The 18324-nt window shown below is 45.3% G+C and overlaps 1 protein-coding gene across 1 annotated transcript in view; it reads right to left on the bottom strand.

The window, feature by feature from the left end:
• The window catches only part of LOC130527241 (protein phosphatase 1 regulatory subunit 29-like), a 92954-nt gene that overhangs the window by 49239 nt on the left and 25391 nt on the right, over window positions 1–18324 (bottom strand). The window contains exon 2 of the mRNA XM_057035511.1: window positions 8581–8767. The gene's annotated coding sequence lies outside the window, so the exon portion shown is untranslated. The remainder of the gene's footprint in view (window positions 1–8580; window positions 8768–18324) is intronic.

The raw sequence follows: 18324 nt of genomic DNA, 5'->3' as shown, positions 1-18324 counted from the left end.
TGATTACCGGAACGGAGCAGCACAAGCTCCATAAAGGAGGGCCTGGCTCCGCCTCCGGTGAGATACAAACTAATAAACACAGAGCCTTATTTAACTGAAGGCTGCCTTCGATGAACTGGAGGAGAGGAGACATTGTTGAAGAGACTCATGAGCAGGTTGTAGGAGTCTGAACCAAGAGGCTCTTCCTCCTTGTCCTTATCTCAAGTGGATGCCGTCACCACACCGACGTTCCCAACAGTTATGCGCACGTGTGATTTGCACAGTCTGGTTTAACTTCAAAAATTGGGCACACCAACCCTCCACCTGCTGCTCCATCTGCAGCCAGCAAAAATCAGCCTGGCAGACATGTTCAGCACCCAGAGAGGCACATATGTCCACACATACGTGCACAGACACCCATAATCCAGAATTTTTCGTGTTGTATTCTAAGGCCAGAGAACCCCGAGACCCATACTTGGTGTTTGCTCTAGCTGGCTGATCTTCCCTCCCCAGAAGTAGGCCAATGAAGCTAATCCCAACATTTTGCCATTGATTCTGGACATTTAGTAGTAGTTTTAACAGAAATGAGGCCGAGCGGCTGACAGTGATGTCTGTGCTGACATGGCACTTTTGGAGGTGTTACTTCTTCCTGCATCAGCAAGCTGGGAGTTGTAAAATATTGAAGGGAAAAACGGGCTATTGGCAAAGTGAAATCAGGTCCCATCCAAAATAGCGTGAGAAATAAAGATGAGACGTGATTAATTTTTAATCTCTTTACAAGAACTCGTGTCTCCTCAGCATTAAAAACGCCGGAGAGGCTTCATCTCCTTCACTGGAATGCTCCTCTGGATGAAACTAAAACAAAGAACAGCTGTAGATCAGTGATGCATCTGCTCATCTAGGGACTCTGAGCTACTGTTGAAGATAAAACCCACATTAAAACAGAATTTTAAAGCAGAAGAATTGTTTCTAAGCTTCTTTATGTACAAAATGAGTTATATGACCCTAAAAATGTCTAATGTTTCCAAACACGCCTGTCAAATAAATCATGGGGGGGCAGTTCCTGGTGGTGAGAGCCAGCTCATCCATCAGCCTCAAGCTGCAGACGTGCACAGATATCTGCCGAGTCGGCAAGATCAGCAATAGAAACAAAAACAAGGAGATTCAGCATCATCATTCCCTCTGATTAATCTGAACAAAACAGTGTGGCAGTCTGACAGCTAAAAGGTTCTGCTGCTGAGGCCACATTTGCACCATCTGTAAAACAGGGTTTGTAACAGGAACTAAAGCAGTCAGCGGTGAGATCAGTGCTTCAGATTCCAACACACATGAGGGGACTCAAGGTCCAGGCTGGACCAGAGACATGCACAGACTGCTATGGCTGCAGAGACTGCAGGGGGCTGTTATCTAAAACTCCATGAGTTTGCCTGTGGGGGACAGAGTGGACATAATCTGGGGGCACATGTGGAAGCAGCAATTTGTTGACGGATCTCCTGACCAGATGTTTTCCAATAGGGAGAGAAACTATTCAGGGTTTTACGGAAACTGTAAATACCGTATTTTCACGACCATAAGGCGCACTGTATTAAAAGGCGCAGTCTCAGTTATGGGTGCTATATCTGTATTTAAAACATACATAAGGTGCACCGTATTATTAGGCGCATGCTGAAACATACAGTAAAAAATGACAACGGAAGTAAAACAGTGAGTTTCGACACATTTATTGAACAAAATATTCATTCTTCTGCCACAAAACCATCAAAGTTTTCATCTTCTGTATCTGAATTAAACAGCTGCGCTATTTCAATGTCCAACATCCTGAATTCCTCTTCTTCATCATCTGAATCCGACTCACCGACCGGTTCCGCCTCAGCGTTGATGCCGACTTTTGTGAAAGCTCTTACAATACATGAAGGCGGTATCGTAGCCCATGCGTCTACAATCCACCCGCATATGGTGGCATAACTTGCCCGCCGCTGCCTCATAGTCTTTGTTCACCTTCCGTTATCCAGCGCTGCCACGATGGATGGATCTCATCCATGTTGGTGATGTGGCTGGGCGAGGTTATCTTGTCGCGGCAGTAGGTGCGGAAGATGGCCACCCTCTCCTGGTAATCCGCTGGCAGCCGCTGCGCAACAGTTGTCGCGCGTATGGAGAGATACCGCCGCCTCATAAACTGAAAACACCAAGATGGACCTCCTTGGAAGTGCTCAATGTCCATTTCTTCAGCAATCGCTTTGGCCGTTTGTCGAATGGTGACAGTAGAGACGCCCCTTCCAGTTGTTCGCTGTTCCACAACCAACTGTTCCACTCGGTCTTCCAGCTCCGGCTACCTTGCTTTGTTCCCGCGGAAACTCAGCTTCGTCTTCCTCACTGGTGCAGTTCACTTTCTTGTTTTCTCCACTTTCTGACAATGGACTCATGTCTTGCAGCTGCTTGATTGCCATTTTCAGCCGCATATTCGATGGCCTGCAGTTTAAAGTAAGCCTTACACGCGTGTCGCTTGACCGGCGCCATTTTAGGGGGTCCTTATGCGTAGGTGTGCCGCTAATCGATGGGCGGAGCGTTTACTGTAGTGCACCTACCAAAGGCACACAGCAGATTTTGGAACTCAGTCCACACACAAGGCGCACCATATTATAAGGCGTACCATCAATTTTTGAGAAAATCTAGGTGTTTTAGGTGCGCTTTATAGTTGTGTAACTACGGTAGGATAAAATTTATAGGATCCTGAATTTCCATCCTTGAATAGTTCCAAAATTGACTTTTCAAACCCCAAAGTTGTCCGATTGTTTCCTTTAACTCTGGAAGTTTTCAATTTCAGCTCATTGATTTTGCTTTAGATCTGCCATGATTGCGTAAACAGGCAAGAAAAAAAAGGGCACCAAATCTCAGAGGTCCCCACAGAAACCTGGCACCGTTTCTCATGCACACTTTCACCGATTTTCCAGGTCTCGTTAACAAAATGTGAAACACAACACAGAAGCAGCACAAATATTTTATCTGCTCTCAAGTCTCTGTCTGGGTTTTGCCACCTGTTCTCCACACAGCCCCTCAGACCCCCTCAACAGGTTGAGCTATTGACAGATCTGCTCAGAAATAAATCCTCATAGCAACAGATCTGTTGCGCCATCGACACAAAGGGGTTTCTCCAGCTTTTAAGTTAAACGTCGTCTCTACTGAAAGGTGGTGCTGGTCTGATATATTTAGAGATGCAGATGTACGCACACAAAGCGCGCCCAGACCGTGACGCAACACCAGCACCCGCCGCCTCTCAGATGTGCCGAAGCCTCCAGCTCTATTTAATGACTCTGCTGAGGTGATAAGTGTGACTTGTCATCGTGCACATGCGGCGTTCTCGCCTGCGGTGCTGCAGCGAGAGCCTACACAAGTTCCCAGAACCGCGCTAAAGCTACTCTAACTTCACTTCACTTCACCGCCCCCCATGTGTCTTTTCTGGCCCAAATAGAAGGACTGTCTCTCTCCTGAGGGCAACAAGGAGAAGGTATTGTACTGACCCTTGTTCAGGAGCAGAACACAGAAATGAAATGATAAAATCAAGAAAAAATGTATAAGAAATGTTCCAAACCTGCCAGATGAGGTGAAATGAAATGTGGAAGCTCAGAGCAAAGGTTACATCACAGAAGCCGATATTTCCGAGAGAAAGTGTTCGGAACCAGGCAAAAAAAGACCTCAGAACTTTGGCTTCAGTCAGGCTGAACAAGAGATAAAGGCGGCACTTCTATAGACAGACAGGCCTCTTTTATCTGCAAGCTTCAGTGATTTAACACCGATTGTGGGTGAACAATCCCGCTAATTTAACTGCTGTCACCATTTGGCAGGTTGTGTTCTACAAGAAGATCTGAAGTTGGTTCAAGCCTCCGCTGGAGGTTCTTCAACTGTTTTATTTTCCTGACATCTCAGTTGTGTTCAGCTCTTTAAAAGCACACAGAGAGCATTAAAAACTAACTAACCTGCTGAAATAGTTGACTGTTTATTTTAACAAAGACGAGCCATCTTGTCACTAATAAGTAAGTCCTTGATATGAAAATTTAACTCAACAAGAATTTGGAACATAAAAAACCCTTAATTGAGTCATTTCTCCTCCTCCTGTAAAGGTTAAAGATTAAGGACATCATCAATCGCTTCAATACATTTAATTAGCTTAAATTCTGAAACTGTCTTCAGTAAATATGAAAGAGAATATCACTGTTGCTAAATTAGGCCTTTTTTTAAATGGCGACTGATGTAAGTAGACCAACATTGGGAGTGAAACATAATTACTTAATTACCTTAATCGTTCTTGGTTGTAATAGCCTCATTATCTTTGTGCTTTATTCCCCAGAACAGACGTGGTGAACATCAAATGGAAAATGGCAGCATTTAAAAATACCAATAATTAAACTGCATTTTCATATAAGAGCACAAAGTAAAAAAAAAAAACAGCCTCTATTCTACCTGTTGAACACCTGTGTGGAGCTCAAAAACTCAGGATGAGAGAAAGATGAGGGAAACACAAGAAGAAGAAGGAGGCAGATGTGGGGATGGAGAAGGAGGTAGCTGACAGCCTGAGGTCACCTGGGTAACAAGATGAAATTAAGAGACAACCTGGAGTGGTGAGCGAACGAGGAGCTCGAGCACCCTGGAAATGAAAGGGCGACGACAAATGAGCAGTGGGATGACAGGTGGAACAGCTCTGAGACGGGCCTGGTGAACATCCAGGCAACAGTCCACCAGGGGCCAACATCCAGACACATGTCACCTTTTTGTTATTAAGGAGACTCAGAAGGTGACTCTGATGACAGATGCACAAAAGGACCGTAGAGCTGACAGGAAGAAAAGTGAGAGGAGATCTGCAGAATGATGGTCTACACCACAAAGGTCTGCAACACAAATGTCTTCAACATGTAGATCTACAAGATGAAGGTCTATATCAAGATTCTTATATAATAGCAACAGAAGTTTTCAATCGAAAGGTGCAAATTTGCAGCTGATGAAGGCAAAGTTTTAGGTTTTCATCAGAAACATCTTTTATCTTCTTCTAGTGTTCCGTGTCCTGCAGACAGTGAAACAGAAGCGTTCTGCTGTTGTTGTTGCAGCACCGACAGTAAAATAGCAGCTTGCTTTGACCAGGAGTCTAGGAATTGAAGGGTTAGAAAGGCACTGAAGCAGCAGCAACTAAACAAGATGGAATTCCTCTGGGGGAGGCAGAGGAGCGATAGATGCTGACAGGGAACAAATTAGAGAGTGGAACAAAAAATGATAAAACTGGAAAGAGAAAAGTTCCAAGATGGATGGAAAGCATGGAGGTAAAAGCAAGGAAAAATAACAAGTCTGATGAGCCTGCAGCCCGCGCCGTTGGAAGAAGGATTAGAAGAGGAAGGGAAAGGGAAAGGGAAGGAGGTTAAGGTTTTGTTTGGACATGGTCACAAAGGACGACGTCTAGCGAAGCTTCACAAACAGATCTTAGATTGTGGATCCCATGGGAGGCTGTTAAAGAAACAGAATCGTGGCAGCACAAGTGAAGAAAAAGATCTTAAAAACCACAGCTGGAGCTCAGCTTCTTGCTGTGAGGAAGAAAAAGAGTTGATTGTGTCAGAGGTCATCTGCAGGTGTAGAGGTCTCCACCAGGTCTCCAGGGAGATTCCAACAGTGTGCATGCTGACATCTTTACTGCATCTTATCCACATATTTGCATCTTAAGCCCTCCCTTTGTCTCTTTCTCTCCATCAATTTCCTGTCTTCCTCTGAGCAAACCCTTTAATAATACACAAGCTCCTCCATCTCTCCCGGCAATAGCAGCAGAATCCTACAGGATTCAATCACAGCCGCGCTAATGAGATTAGCATGGCTAATGCACGCCCCTCTCCCTCACTCTGCTCCGCATAGCTTCCATTCCAGCAGAGACTCCACGTGGTGGAACGGTTCCCAGGATGTGTGTGTCGATGGCGAGGTAGCCATGCTGCCCCCCACATATCCACATGGGCTTTGCCAAACGGGACCAGAGAAGAAGAGAACATCCCAGGTGAAGCTAGAGACGCCAAAGGAAATTTGGCTCATGACAAGTGGGGAACAGAATCATGGGGAGGGTCTGGCAGCCCTCAACAGCTCCCACCCCCCCGACATGTTGGAACAATGGTGGTGGAACCTGGCATCTCTGACTGGAGGGATGGAGCACAGGAAGAAATTGGATGGGTTGTGGGATGGAGGGATGAAACAGATTAATGGCCTCACGAGCCCCCTCATTGGCCACAAACAGTCAAATCCTGACTCTGTTTCTGCAAACACATAAATCAGGAAGCCACTTTTAGGCTTAAAGAGCTTCAGGGGAGGGAAATCAAACAGCAAGTCCGATTTTGTTTAATTGAAAAGAAGAAAAAGGACAGGGACATAATTTAAATGTTGAGCTTCAGACCCAGACGAAGTAGGAGAGGAGGAGTAGCAGAATCCTGGGAGGATGCGGCTCCTTCAGATGGCCAATATTCCGAGAATGCATACGTACTCACGGCCTTATCAGGCACCCTCAGCTGTTCCTTGGGTGCCGTCAGGCTGACGTATTGCCATGGCGATGGGCAAAGATATAGACTGCTTGAAGAGGTGGTCTATACTTCACCCAGCATGCACACACTCATGGGGATTACTTTGTTGCCCTCCACGCGCACACTCCTCCTCAAACATAGAACGCAATGTGCACTGGTGCGCTAGCTGTCATGTGCACACGTCTGCAGACCCGCCAACGACCTCATGTAGATCGATGGTGCCCCTCAAGGTGAACGATATGCAAACTAACACCCGCCTTTAGCGGGAGGCGCCGTTTAATCAAGTTGCATCAGGATCAGGCAGCCATATTAAAAAGACAGCACAGCAACAGTGCAGCTCACACATGCGTGAGCAGAAGCTCAATTATTTCTGAGAGGCCCTTTCCTGGCAGGACCTTTCCCAGCAGGACCTTTGACTGGAGCTGACCTTATGACCCAGAATACTTTCATCAAGCCAAGGCTGATAAATCGCATCCTGTCACGGCACCATCACAGTTTATATTATAAATTAAAATCTTTTCAAATAGGAGAAAACATTGACAGCAGCGTCAGTGTTGCTAAGCAACATTTTCCTGTTTTAGGTCACTGGAAGAGGATCGTTATGTTCCAACCCATCTCTCCACGTGGAGAATGAGCCTCGAGCAGCACTTGATGAAGAAAGATTTAACTTGTACAGCTAAAAGAGGAAATTTCAAGAGTTGATAAAAGAAGAAAATAGCTGAAAGAGCTGAAGTTACTCTCAAAATGAGCACTTGAGCACCAAAGCTAGACTGACTAACCAAAGGCAAAGCTTGTAATCTATCATTTTTAAACTCTTCTCTCGATGAAAATGGTGCCCTTGACACAGTTCAATCAAGCTTCACATCATTCTTGCCCATTTTTCTCTCTATGCTCTGCTAATCTGGCAATGTTTTGGTCTTACAATGACACCAAACTGGTGGAGAAAAGAGAAGAATGTAATGACTTTAAGGTGCAGTTCACCAGATGGGTGAACATAAGCTGGATGGAGCAGCTCAGATGTATGTTTAATCAGATTTTGGCCCTTATCAACACCCCAGTAGGTTCCCTCCAGCTGAATGGGAATCTACTTTTTTCTACACTTGCAAATCTTAATCCAGCAACCCACGAAGCACAAAGAGGCCAATCAAAGCAAATCTGTGGATTATCCAGAGGATGAGCCCCAAGGGTCTCTAACAGGACAAAATCTGGCAACAAGTGTAAAACACCAATAGAAATTAATACCGTAAAAATCTTCTGTTAGAGGAGAATTTTTGTGTAACCTTTCAACTCTACAGACAAAATGATGTGTGAGTGACGATGGTCCCTTTGAGCTTGTTTTAATCTTCTTTAATGAGTGTAACAGCACTGAAAGATTTTAATTCCAGTAACCTTGAAAAGAGGCAACGACAAAGAGGCAAACTTCTAAAACTCCAGAGACGCCTTTGAAATAAATGCATTTTATGCTGTGGCTCAGCATTTACTGGTAATGTTCTCAATCAAGGCGATTAAAGGAGTTATTAACATCAGTCTAACAGGAAAAAGTGGGCCTGCAGTGATTAGCCAGAGGGGATAATATGGAGGCTTGTCCGACTTTCTTCCCGTATTTGCTTCAACCCCAAAATGATCATCGAACATGTGGTGACCAGTCACTGAGCAGCCAAGGGTTAGACTTTCATTTTGTTGAGAACGAGGCTTCAGGAACCACAGAGAGCCGTACGGAGGATATTTGTCCATTTCCATGCATTAAATCTGCTACCTGGCCCTGACGCTGAGGCCAACAGAACGTCCAGAACCACAGTCACACCAAGCACGTCAGCTTATTTGCTGCTATGGAAACTGGGCAGAATTATTCATTTGATACACCTGCCTTTCTAAAATGCCACTGGGCACTGCTGAGTGCACGTGCTGAGCAGAGTTTCAGAGGCTGAGCCATCAGCTCAGACTGCCTGCCTTGTCAAACCGGCCCCGAGCTCTGGGCTTATTAGAGAGGCCGAGTGGTGAACACGGGTCAGAAACTGACAGCTGAACTGCACTTAAACATGGAGGGCTTTCGTTCACTCACCTCTACTTTACAATAGGCACCCAGGCTGGATAAATGCAGAGCTCAGAAAAAGGCGAGTTAGTAGACGGTCTTCCTGGTCTGGTCCTGGTCCAGCTGGATCAGAGCTCCCAGCGTCTCGCTGTTTCCTGCAGGATGCGGCTGCAGCAGACGCTTCACTCCCCACAGGCCAAATTGAGAGATCTCAGAGCTGAAGGAGAAAAGAGAAGAACAAGCATGTGTCAGGGAAATGTTCTTACATAAAAGGAACACACAGTGAGAGGGGAGGACAGAGGACCTGGTTGGTTCTGGTGGGTTAGTCCTCCATCCACGTTTTACTTTTTCTTCTATCTTATCTGCACTTTATTAATTAAGACGAGTCCAGTTGAATGGGGCCAAGAGTGACAGCCCTGAATCCGACCCCAAGATCAGGTTCTAGAAGCACTCAGTCAGGGATGAAGACCTGATTGATGCACTTATCAGGCAAGAACACGGAACAGATCCACACCAAACCCACGAAGGCCGCCATGGCGCCATCCTTGCGCAGGAATTAAGTAGCTGATGCTCTTTTCCGTCAACCTGATTGCAAAACCTCTGGACCCCCAGAAAGGTTGGATGAGACGGTCACGAGCAAAGTGCATGGGAGGAAATGTGGAGGATCCATTTGGCAAATGGACAGAACAAATGTCAGATGATGGATGCAGCACAGCCGCACAGTGACGGTGGTCTGGAGAGTGTACAGAGGTGGGAGAGAGTAGGAGAGGATGGAAGGACAAGAAAATGATAAATAAAAGAGGCATGTACAAAAATAATAAATAAAGAGACGTCCATAAATACGTCTCAGAGATGTACTTAAGAGCTACAGGATTAGGGTCAGGGTGATGCTCCATGAACATCAGTGGCCCATTTTCACTGGTTTTGATGCTGTGGAACTGCTGTTGGTATCACTAAACGGTCGGTCGTCACCTTTGACCTCTCAATCACTTTGAGTTACAAGCATGAATTCACCTGTTCACACTCATATGTTGGTGTACAGGATGAGCTCACAGCTCAGATGCACCACAGGCTCCAGCTTAAGGGGCCAAAAGGGCAAAGACGCTTTGGTTAATTAGCTTGTTTAAAACCACACAGATCTGTTGTCAGTCGACACATTGCATGATGGGAACATTGGATGGATGGTTGTGCAGGAGAGAGCAGACAGGAACAGTTGACTGTCTCCAAAATAAACGGGTAAATATTGCGTTTTGATCCAGAGCCGCACCGGACAGAATGAGCTGGAAGCCAGAATCCATCAAGTGGCCGAACGAGAGAATGAAGACAGGCTGGACAGCGAAGGACAAGAGGAGGGAGGCTGGGGATAAATCATAAACGGAGCCAGTCGAAGCACTGACAGGCTGTTTGGCTCAGGGAAAAGAAGATTTAGCCAGAAGAGACAAGGCATCAGGGCCCCGTACATGCACAAGAACAGGCTGCACGTGCGAGGTAAATGAAACAAAGAGCGCTTTCAGAAGAAATATGTATTATATATTTACTTTAGTTTCACTCCAGCGGCACTTCAGAACAAATTTATTTATTCATCTAAACCTGATTTTCTATTTATACCCCTGCAGACGAGCGTGTCTGTATCTGTGTTTACATCACATCTGCCGTCACAGCAGCCCCACCAGGACCCCTGACTGGCTGTTTGCTGGGACGGCTCCAGATGTTTGGACCTCCTGCTGGGCTGATGACAACAGAGGAGGTGGACAACGGGCAGAAACGGATGGCGAGAGGCAGAGAAAAAGACAACTGGAGATGTTTGTTAGGTGGTGGGGTGGGGGGAGGTGGGGGCAGTCAGTGAATAACTTTGGTGGTTCTCATTTGCCTGTTGTCCTTGCTAACTGCAGCCTCTTTCTCTAATGCACATTTTTCTCATTTTCTTCCCCGCCTTGCTGGCTCAGATGCACTCCCCCGCTTTCATCCGCTCCATAGTTGAACAGTTCTGCCCCTTTTATCCTTCTGCCTTCTACTTAACGGCCTTTTTTCTTCCAAATTTTCTGCTCCCACGACCTTTTGCCATACCTCCATCTCTGTCCTGATCTTCTGGGACCAGAGGCTTAGCCTGCTATCATCCGGCCTCTGCATCCAGGTGGGTTTGAGGATGACATTCAGTCGACCGTCAAAATGCAGCGTTTCACAGCTCACTCACTTGCTCCCCCCCTCCACCCCCACTGCTGTTTGAGTGATCAGGGGACAAATTTACACACACATGCTGATTAAACACATGGAGCCTCCAGCTATGTTGTAAAATTCTTGGTTCCTCTGGATTTATCGAGCAGAACTACCTGAAAGACAACCTGATAGAGCTCAGAGAAGCTCCAATTTCAGGACAACCTGCACTTTAATAGCTTTATCAAGACATTTTAACTATTTCAGATAGCGACTATAACAGATTGATGCCAATCAAGCGCGAGCAGACATGTTTGGATGGGACTGGATCAAAGACAGAACAGATCATTTAGTGTCCCCCTCCATCAAAACTTCATCTGAGAAGGTCCAGATGGGCCACAGAGTCCATGAGCAGCCTCAGCTATGCTCATACATACAGCTAACATACTCTCTCACTATAGAAGAGCCTTTTCAGCACAGATGGTGACAAACCTCCTCTGACCTCTGTCCAGCAGTAGCTTCTCTGTCATCTCAGGTCATTTCCATGAACCTTGAAGTTCTCAAAACCCAAGACACGGAATCATTTGGCCTCATATGATAAAGTCTCTCTGACATTCAGAGGTCACTGACAACGATGACGGATTTAACTTCACACTTTCAGCCCACGCTTGGAAGTTTTAACCTGCCGTTCACTGAACCTGGTTACCAACCAGACTCAAATTGCCTCATGTGTGAAGGCAGGCAGACGTTGCCCTGGTTTCCATGGCAGTAGTCTGGAACTGACGCTTCAGACTGTTGAAATCTACGTCAAGGGTTTTAATCAAGTGGAGGCAGCAATAGATGTGACAGGAGGAGGATGAGGAGGAGATGAAGATAAGGATGAAGATGATGATGAAAGAGTATAGGGGGGACACTGGAGCAACGTGCGCGAGGGTGGCGTCTCATCAACAATGCTACCTAGACACCCTCAGGTCAGATTGGCCTCAGAAGCCTTTCAATTGTAAACATTAGAATTTGATGCATTGGCATCAGAACTTATTTTTGGATATTTTGGGCTCCGTCTACTTCCTGATGTCAAACAAGTGGAACCGAACGAGCAGCTGCAGAGAAATGTGGAGAGCAAATCTTCCACCAAAATCAAGGAAGATCTGTAAAAGCCGCAGATGCAGCAGCCATCACACACAACACACACACATGCACACACACACACACACACACACACACACATGGATTAGTGAATAACCAGTTAATGCCATACTGTCAACAGACCTGAGAGAAATATGATAAAGAAATGAATTTGTGCAAACAGCCATGAATCCACATCATAAATAAGTGACTTCAGAAAGAAAAAGCGAACTTTGTTTTTATAATTACTACTATAATGTTTGAACGTGTTTCCCTCATAATGCTATAGCTGCTGGCCAATTAGGGTGGCTGCCTGGGGTGTGAGTTGGCATGGAAACCCCATGCTGCAGGCCAAGGTTTCAGTGGGGGGGCAGGATATGGTGGGCGAGCAGATTATAAATATCGGCACAGAAAAACAACAAAAAGTTTGTTGCAGTCTGAAACCATATGGCAGCGCTCGTAGGTGGGATCCAACCTGGATCGCAACCACAGATTTTTACACCATTTCAGCCACAAGGAGATTCTAAAGAATTCTGAAAGGCACCATTTAAGTCAGGTGGTTGCCGTGGTAATTGTCTTCTAAAGTGTAACATCATTCAGAGACTTTGTGATGTTTATATTCATAATGGTTCCTGGACTACCTGTGCATCATGACGAAGGCCCATCAGTCTGCCTAAAGAGAACTTTACTTCGTGAAATTGATGACAGGGCAACTAATCCTCCTGCTCACTTAAGGTGGGGGGGGGGGGGGGGGCGGTTTAGCATAATTGTTCCTGCTTCACTAACAAATTTTCTGCTGCTGCTACAACAGATATGAACCCAGTTTATTGGAAATGTCATATTTGGAGCCGTTCGCCGGCTCTTCTAACCATCCATGTTTGTCTCCTTTTTTTTCTTTTTTTTTTTTTTTCAAAAAACGGACCATAGATTTTACTGCAAATTACCTAGTTATTGACTTCACCTTGGATACCTTTTTAGGAGACTCAGTAAAGTAGATTTGGAAGAGTTTTGTGGTGGGTGAAATTGGATCTGTACTACCACAAACGGTTTTAATCCGCTGGCCGGTTGCCACCGATGGTGCACACTGGGTTTCACAAACGTGTGCTAGGAACTCAGAGGGAGCCGAGCTTATCTGGAGAACGTGTTGCTCCTTGGTCTTTGTTGCTGATATGTAAGCATTTCTGTCTGGTCAGCAGGCGGTAAAGGGGCAGCGGTGGTGTTCGCTTCAACAGAGAGGCCGTCTGAGTCCAGGTCAGAAAGAATAACCAAGTTTTTACTAGGGAATCTTTCCTTTAAACACAGATGCATCACAAACGGATCGTCTCAGTGGGAAAACTGTCAGAATCTCCTGTGAATGTCATGTGACTTTACTCCTGTTGCTCTGAACACGATAGCTGCTGCGCACTGCTGCCTTACATGATGTTGCATCATATTTGCCCTCTCGCCATTTCAAGGCATGCTGGGTAAACACTGATGTCACACCACAGCAAACACGCGTTGTTCCAACAGGATGGATTTTAATTGCAGACACACTGCACCTGATGAAAAATGAGGCCAGTACTGCAGCATTGATGCCTTTTAGAGAGGCCGGCCCCGGCCCAGTTCACCGGACCGGAGTTTATGAAAATATGCAAATAGCAGAGCCACATTCTTGCTCTGATGCGGCAGACACTCCATCCCAGTTCAGGAACATCAACGCTAACGCTGGTGAAACCAAACCCCTCAGGCATCCGTAGCATTTAGCAGTCCTCCAAATTCCTCTGGTCGCTCCAGAAGATGACAAAGATCCACCATGAACATGGAGAAGGCAGAAGCTTGTGTTTTGTGCAGAAGTTCTGGTTGTCACAGCAGTGATTTCGGCCTGTTTGGTGACACGTCTTATGACGCTGGCGCTCTTCCCAAGCCTGATTCATTGCCACGGCCGCCGTCTGCCTTCAAACGTCGGTTTACTGACCTCCGGGTAAACCGGAGGAGCCGGCCAGTAGCAGAATCAAGCAGCCAACAACAAACAGTCCCCTCGATCCCAACGTAGCGGCAGGCTGCGTGATGGCAAACACAGCTTGACGACACCGTTGAGGCGGCCAAAACGGAAGCTTTCAACTGTCTGGAAGCAGCTTAGAGGTGAAAACGTGAGTGTTCTGTGACGGTTCTGTCAGAGGGCATTCTCACACTGCTGCGACTTGACTGTATTTACAATTTTAGATTCCCTGAAGAAGAAAAGAAAAGTGAAAGCATCTTCGTCAGCGCCTTCCTGAACTACTTCTTCCTCCTACTCCTCTTCCTCACTGGATACAAAAACATGAGTCCTTGGTAAATTCTTATAAGGTAATCGCCCCTTTTTCTCTTAAAACCGTAGGGTTATTTTTAACCGACCTCGGACTCAGGAAACACCAACAAAAGTGGCCGATCACGACCAAAACTAAGCCAGATAGACCGTCCACAAGAGGAAAATCTTCTCTTTGGGTTACTGTGGTTCTGAACAGAACTCAGAGGCTTTAGGGCTTAAGAACACTTCATTTTGAGCCTTTTTTCTTTTAATGTTAGTTAAATAAAAGACAAATTTGAATATGAACTTTGCTATTAATGAATACTGATGACGTTTGCAACAACAATAAACTTTACTTTGTGGCTTTATTTGTTTTTCTGTTCTTGCTAATGAAGTAAATGGTCTTCATTATAGCGGGATGGAAACAGTGCAATATTTTATGTGATTAATGCCGTTTGGTTCCTTTTGTTTCACTATAATTAATCAGTTTCTTTGTTTGAATTTGAAGTGATCCAACTTTGGGATTAAATGGCTTTGTAATTAGGTGAATTATAAGGTGGCGGCGCTCAGAAGGACTCATTGCCTAGCAACAAAGCATGTTCACGGAGCCAAGAGGAGAATATCGTTAGTCACAGAAACACTACTCTCAGTGTTGAGAACAAGAGGTTCAGACTGAGGTAACAGGTAAAAACATATGGAACTGAAGCAACAGCATCTTGGTGTGGACATTAAAGCAGCTGAACCAAAGACCAGGGTGGAGATGACAACAGGAAGTGAAGTCATGTGATGTACGGGGAGTCATGAAGGTAGGAAATGGGGAGAGAAAGGAACATTTCAAAGAGCTGCTGATCAGTGAGGATGTTCTACCAGAACCTTGCCAGAACCTGTGTGCATCATTACTGAAAGAGAGAACAAGAGGTCAGAGGGGATGTTAGAAGATTCTTGTTGCCGTGCAACTCAGAGACACCAGCGTATACCCATTAGCGACGCTGATTGGCAAGGAAAAAGAAGAAAAACAAATCTAATGAGGTCTGAGTCTGCTTGGGCATCAGCCAATGATGGACTTCATCTCACCCAACAGCAGTGTGAGCAGCGGTCCAGTGGACGCGACCGTGAGCACGTTACGCTAACGACGGGCAGATTTTAAAAGATGCCTCGGTGGTTCTGTTGGTAAACGAGGCTCAGACCTGCCGCCATCGCCCATTAAGCAGTGTGAACTGGAATCATGAAGCAATCACGATGGTTCAAAAACAGCAACACGTTCACTGACATTCATCACTAAAACACACACACAGACTCATGAACTGGCTTCCATGTCTCTGGAGGTGATTTGGGGTGAAATATGTTACCCGAGGACACTTTAACACACTGGCAGCAGGCGTCCAGGATCAAACACCACCACTTCCTGAGAGGAAGCCGAGGTTGGCTCAGCTCAGCCTCCAAAGCTACTGGAGTTCTCATGTTTCATTAAGAGTTGTGATGATTTCCAGCACACATAAAAGTGGAATTAACTTTTCTGCCACTGATGAGAAACAAAGAATGAAAATTCAGCAGCATAAAACTAACAAGCTCTCAATCAGTCCTTTACTTTAATGTCAGCATTGTCCTTCTGAACCTCTGTCCTCCCACACTCTTTTTTTTGTTTACCATGGCTAATCTAGCATCTCATCTCCACCAAATCAGAGTGCGACTGATTGTAATGGTGTTGTAATTAGCTGATTAGTGATGGTGAGAGCTCGTTGAGGGCGTTAGCCAGATGAGAGTACACTTGATTAGATGATTGTAATCATGCACGAGTTTAAATACTACTATGAGTTATCATGCCATCACAAGAATCTATTAATCTGTGTGTGTGTGTGTGTGTGTGCATGTGTGTGTGTGTGTGTGTGTGTGTGTGTGTGTGTGTGTGTGTGAGAGAGAGAGAGAGAGAGAGAGAGAGAGAGAGAGATAATTGCTGAGGTCACTCTCACTGGTAGTTTTATGGCTTTACCCTTCTGTTACCAACTTACGCGTTATATATGTCAGCTGACCTTATCATTGGAATAAAAGGAAAAATATCGCCTCCCATCATTGTCTCATTTTTATTTAATGGTTTGTTTGAACAGATAAAATCCACCTCTGTCTAATGTGGGATCTGGAAACATTTTACAAGGACGCTGAGAATTTTTTACTGTGATGTGAGGTATTCCAAACATCTTAATCTTTTTCAAAAATGTTTTCCTCCACCAAATCTTGGACCTGATTCCTGTTGGGAATCACACTTGCCATTTGGTAAGATGTGCCAGCTTTGCTCTCATGTGAGCCCCAATGTTTAACTGTCTTCATCTTTCCTCTAAGCTCAGCGCGGCTCCACAGAAGTGGGCGGAGCATGTGACACCTGTGAACTGTGGGGGGCGGCGTCTCACTCCAGTCTCACTCCTTAAATATCAAACATGATAAAATTGCACTTTTGGATGTGCCTGGGAGCTAACCTAAATGGGATTTTTAACCATTAAACAGCTATTAAAAGCGTGCTGGAGTGAAGTTGATGATTCTTGGTACAATTATATTATAGGAACTGTTTTTAGCTCCACAGTCAGGATCCTTTCATGAGCCACATTTATTTGACTCCTCGTAAAAATGATAGAAAGAACGTTTAATACTCCACTGGTCCCCTGAAGCTGGTGCTTCCTCCTCTGTATGCAGCATGAATGTTATTTCCGGTTTGCAGCATAAACATCATGAACCATTTGGCCTTCCTGCAGCCACACACACACACACACACACGCACACACACACCCTTTGACTGATCAGACCTTCTTTAGACTGAGGCTGGTAGAAAAGAACCATCAATCACATAATCACATGAGCAAATTCTCTTTTGACAGTACTGATAAAGAACTTTAGAAGGAGCTTTATCTGCTGTCTGTAACGATGTGAGGAGCATCTTTTTAATGCAGAACAAGTGCCATGAAGATCTGTAGTCACACAGTTTGTTAAAGCGCTTGAAAGATTACACAACTACCGAGTTATCACTTTATTCCAAACCTTTCCAGGCCTAGTGAAATAGCTAAAGGCGGGGAGGTAATCCCCTCTAATCTTCAGCACGTAGCACATTTCTTTTTTCATCTTTTATTTAAAAAAACTAAAGATAAAAGGTTTTCAATTTTGCTGTGAGTGAAGCAACGCAAACATTTTAACAAATGTGTTCTAATCCCTTTATTCATGCAAAAATGTAAGTTTGTTCAGCTGTGACACAGCGGATGTTAAATTGAACCGACTAATTAAAAATAACAAATAGTTTTCATCAGAAGCCTTTAGAGGATATTCCGAAGCACCAAGGGAGTGTTTTTTTTCTTTCTTTACATGTTTTCATATTCACCGCTGTAGCAAACAGCACAGCTCTCTCTGGCCGGGCGGAAAACTGCTAAAAATATCAAAATACATGAAATATAAATGTTTAATTCTTGTGTGTTAGCAGCAAGATGAGTGGGGCACGGCTGGGAGAAGGGTGGGACTGTCGCGTTAAAAAGTAAAGAGTGTCAGTAGGAGATGTTCTCTGCAGGCGCAGCAGTTAAAACATGTAATACATGAACCTCGGCGGGCCGATCGGGCCACCCTCCCATCAGCCTTCGTGTTATTTGTGAGCCTTCCAGCTGAAATGCGAGCAATGGCGTCCCCGCTGCTTTGTTCCGAGCTCAGACCCATCATTTAAAGACGCGTGGAAGTTATTTTTCATCAGGAAACAAAAGGAGCTGTTCCCCCGAATCACGCCGTCCCACTCTGCATCTCTAATGATGGATTACGGCGTCAGATTGATGAGGACGGCCGCGTGGAGGCTGTTTACAGGCATTTCAAACTAAACAGGGTCCTGTGAGCCGCCGAGAGGCTTTTCAGTTTGGAAGAGACGCTTTATAAACCACAGCAGTGCTTTAGAAATCTATATTCTTCTAATTTTCACCAAACAGCTTGACTGTGGAGAATTGTCACTGCCAGAAAATCCCCAGGCTTTGACAGGATGGATGAGTGGAAACGAGCGTTGGCAGTGGAGAAATTGAGAACTTTTCCAATGTGTTTTCATACCTTGCTTATGGCACAGGCGATGTCATCGCTCATCAGATCAGCAGAATCGACCAGGAACTTGACCTCGCGGGGTGTGTGCAGACGATGCTGTATTGCTCCCAGCAGAGTTCAAGGGCTCTGCCCCCACAGTCTGTGAGAAGGCAGAGCTCCACTGTGACTCAACAGGA

This window comes from Takifugu flavidus, chromosome 6 (genome assembly GCF_003711565.1).
Source record: "Takifugu flavidus isolate HTHZ2018 chromosome 6, ASM371156v2, whole genome shotgun sequence".
Lineage (NCBI taxonomy): Eukaryota > Metazoa > Chordata > Actinopteri > Tetraodontiformes > Tetraodontidae > Takifugu > Takifugu flavidus.
Note: the sequence above shows the minus strand (reverse complement) of the source record. Positions and strands in the feature narration are given on the sequence as shown.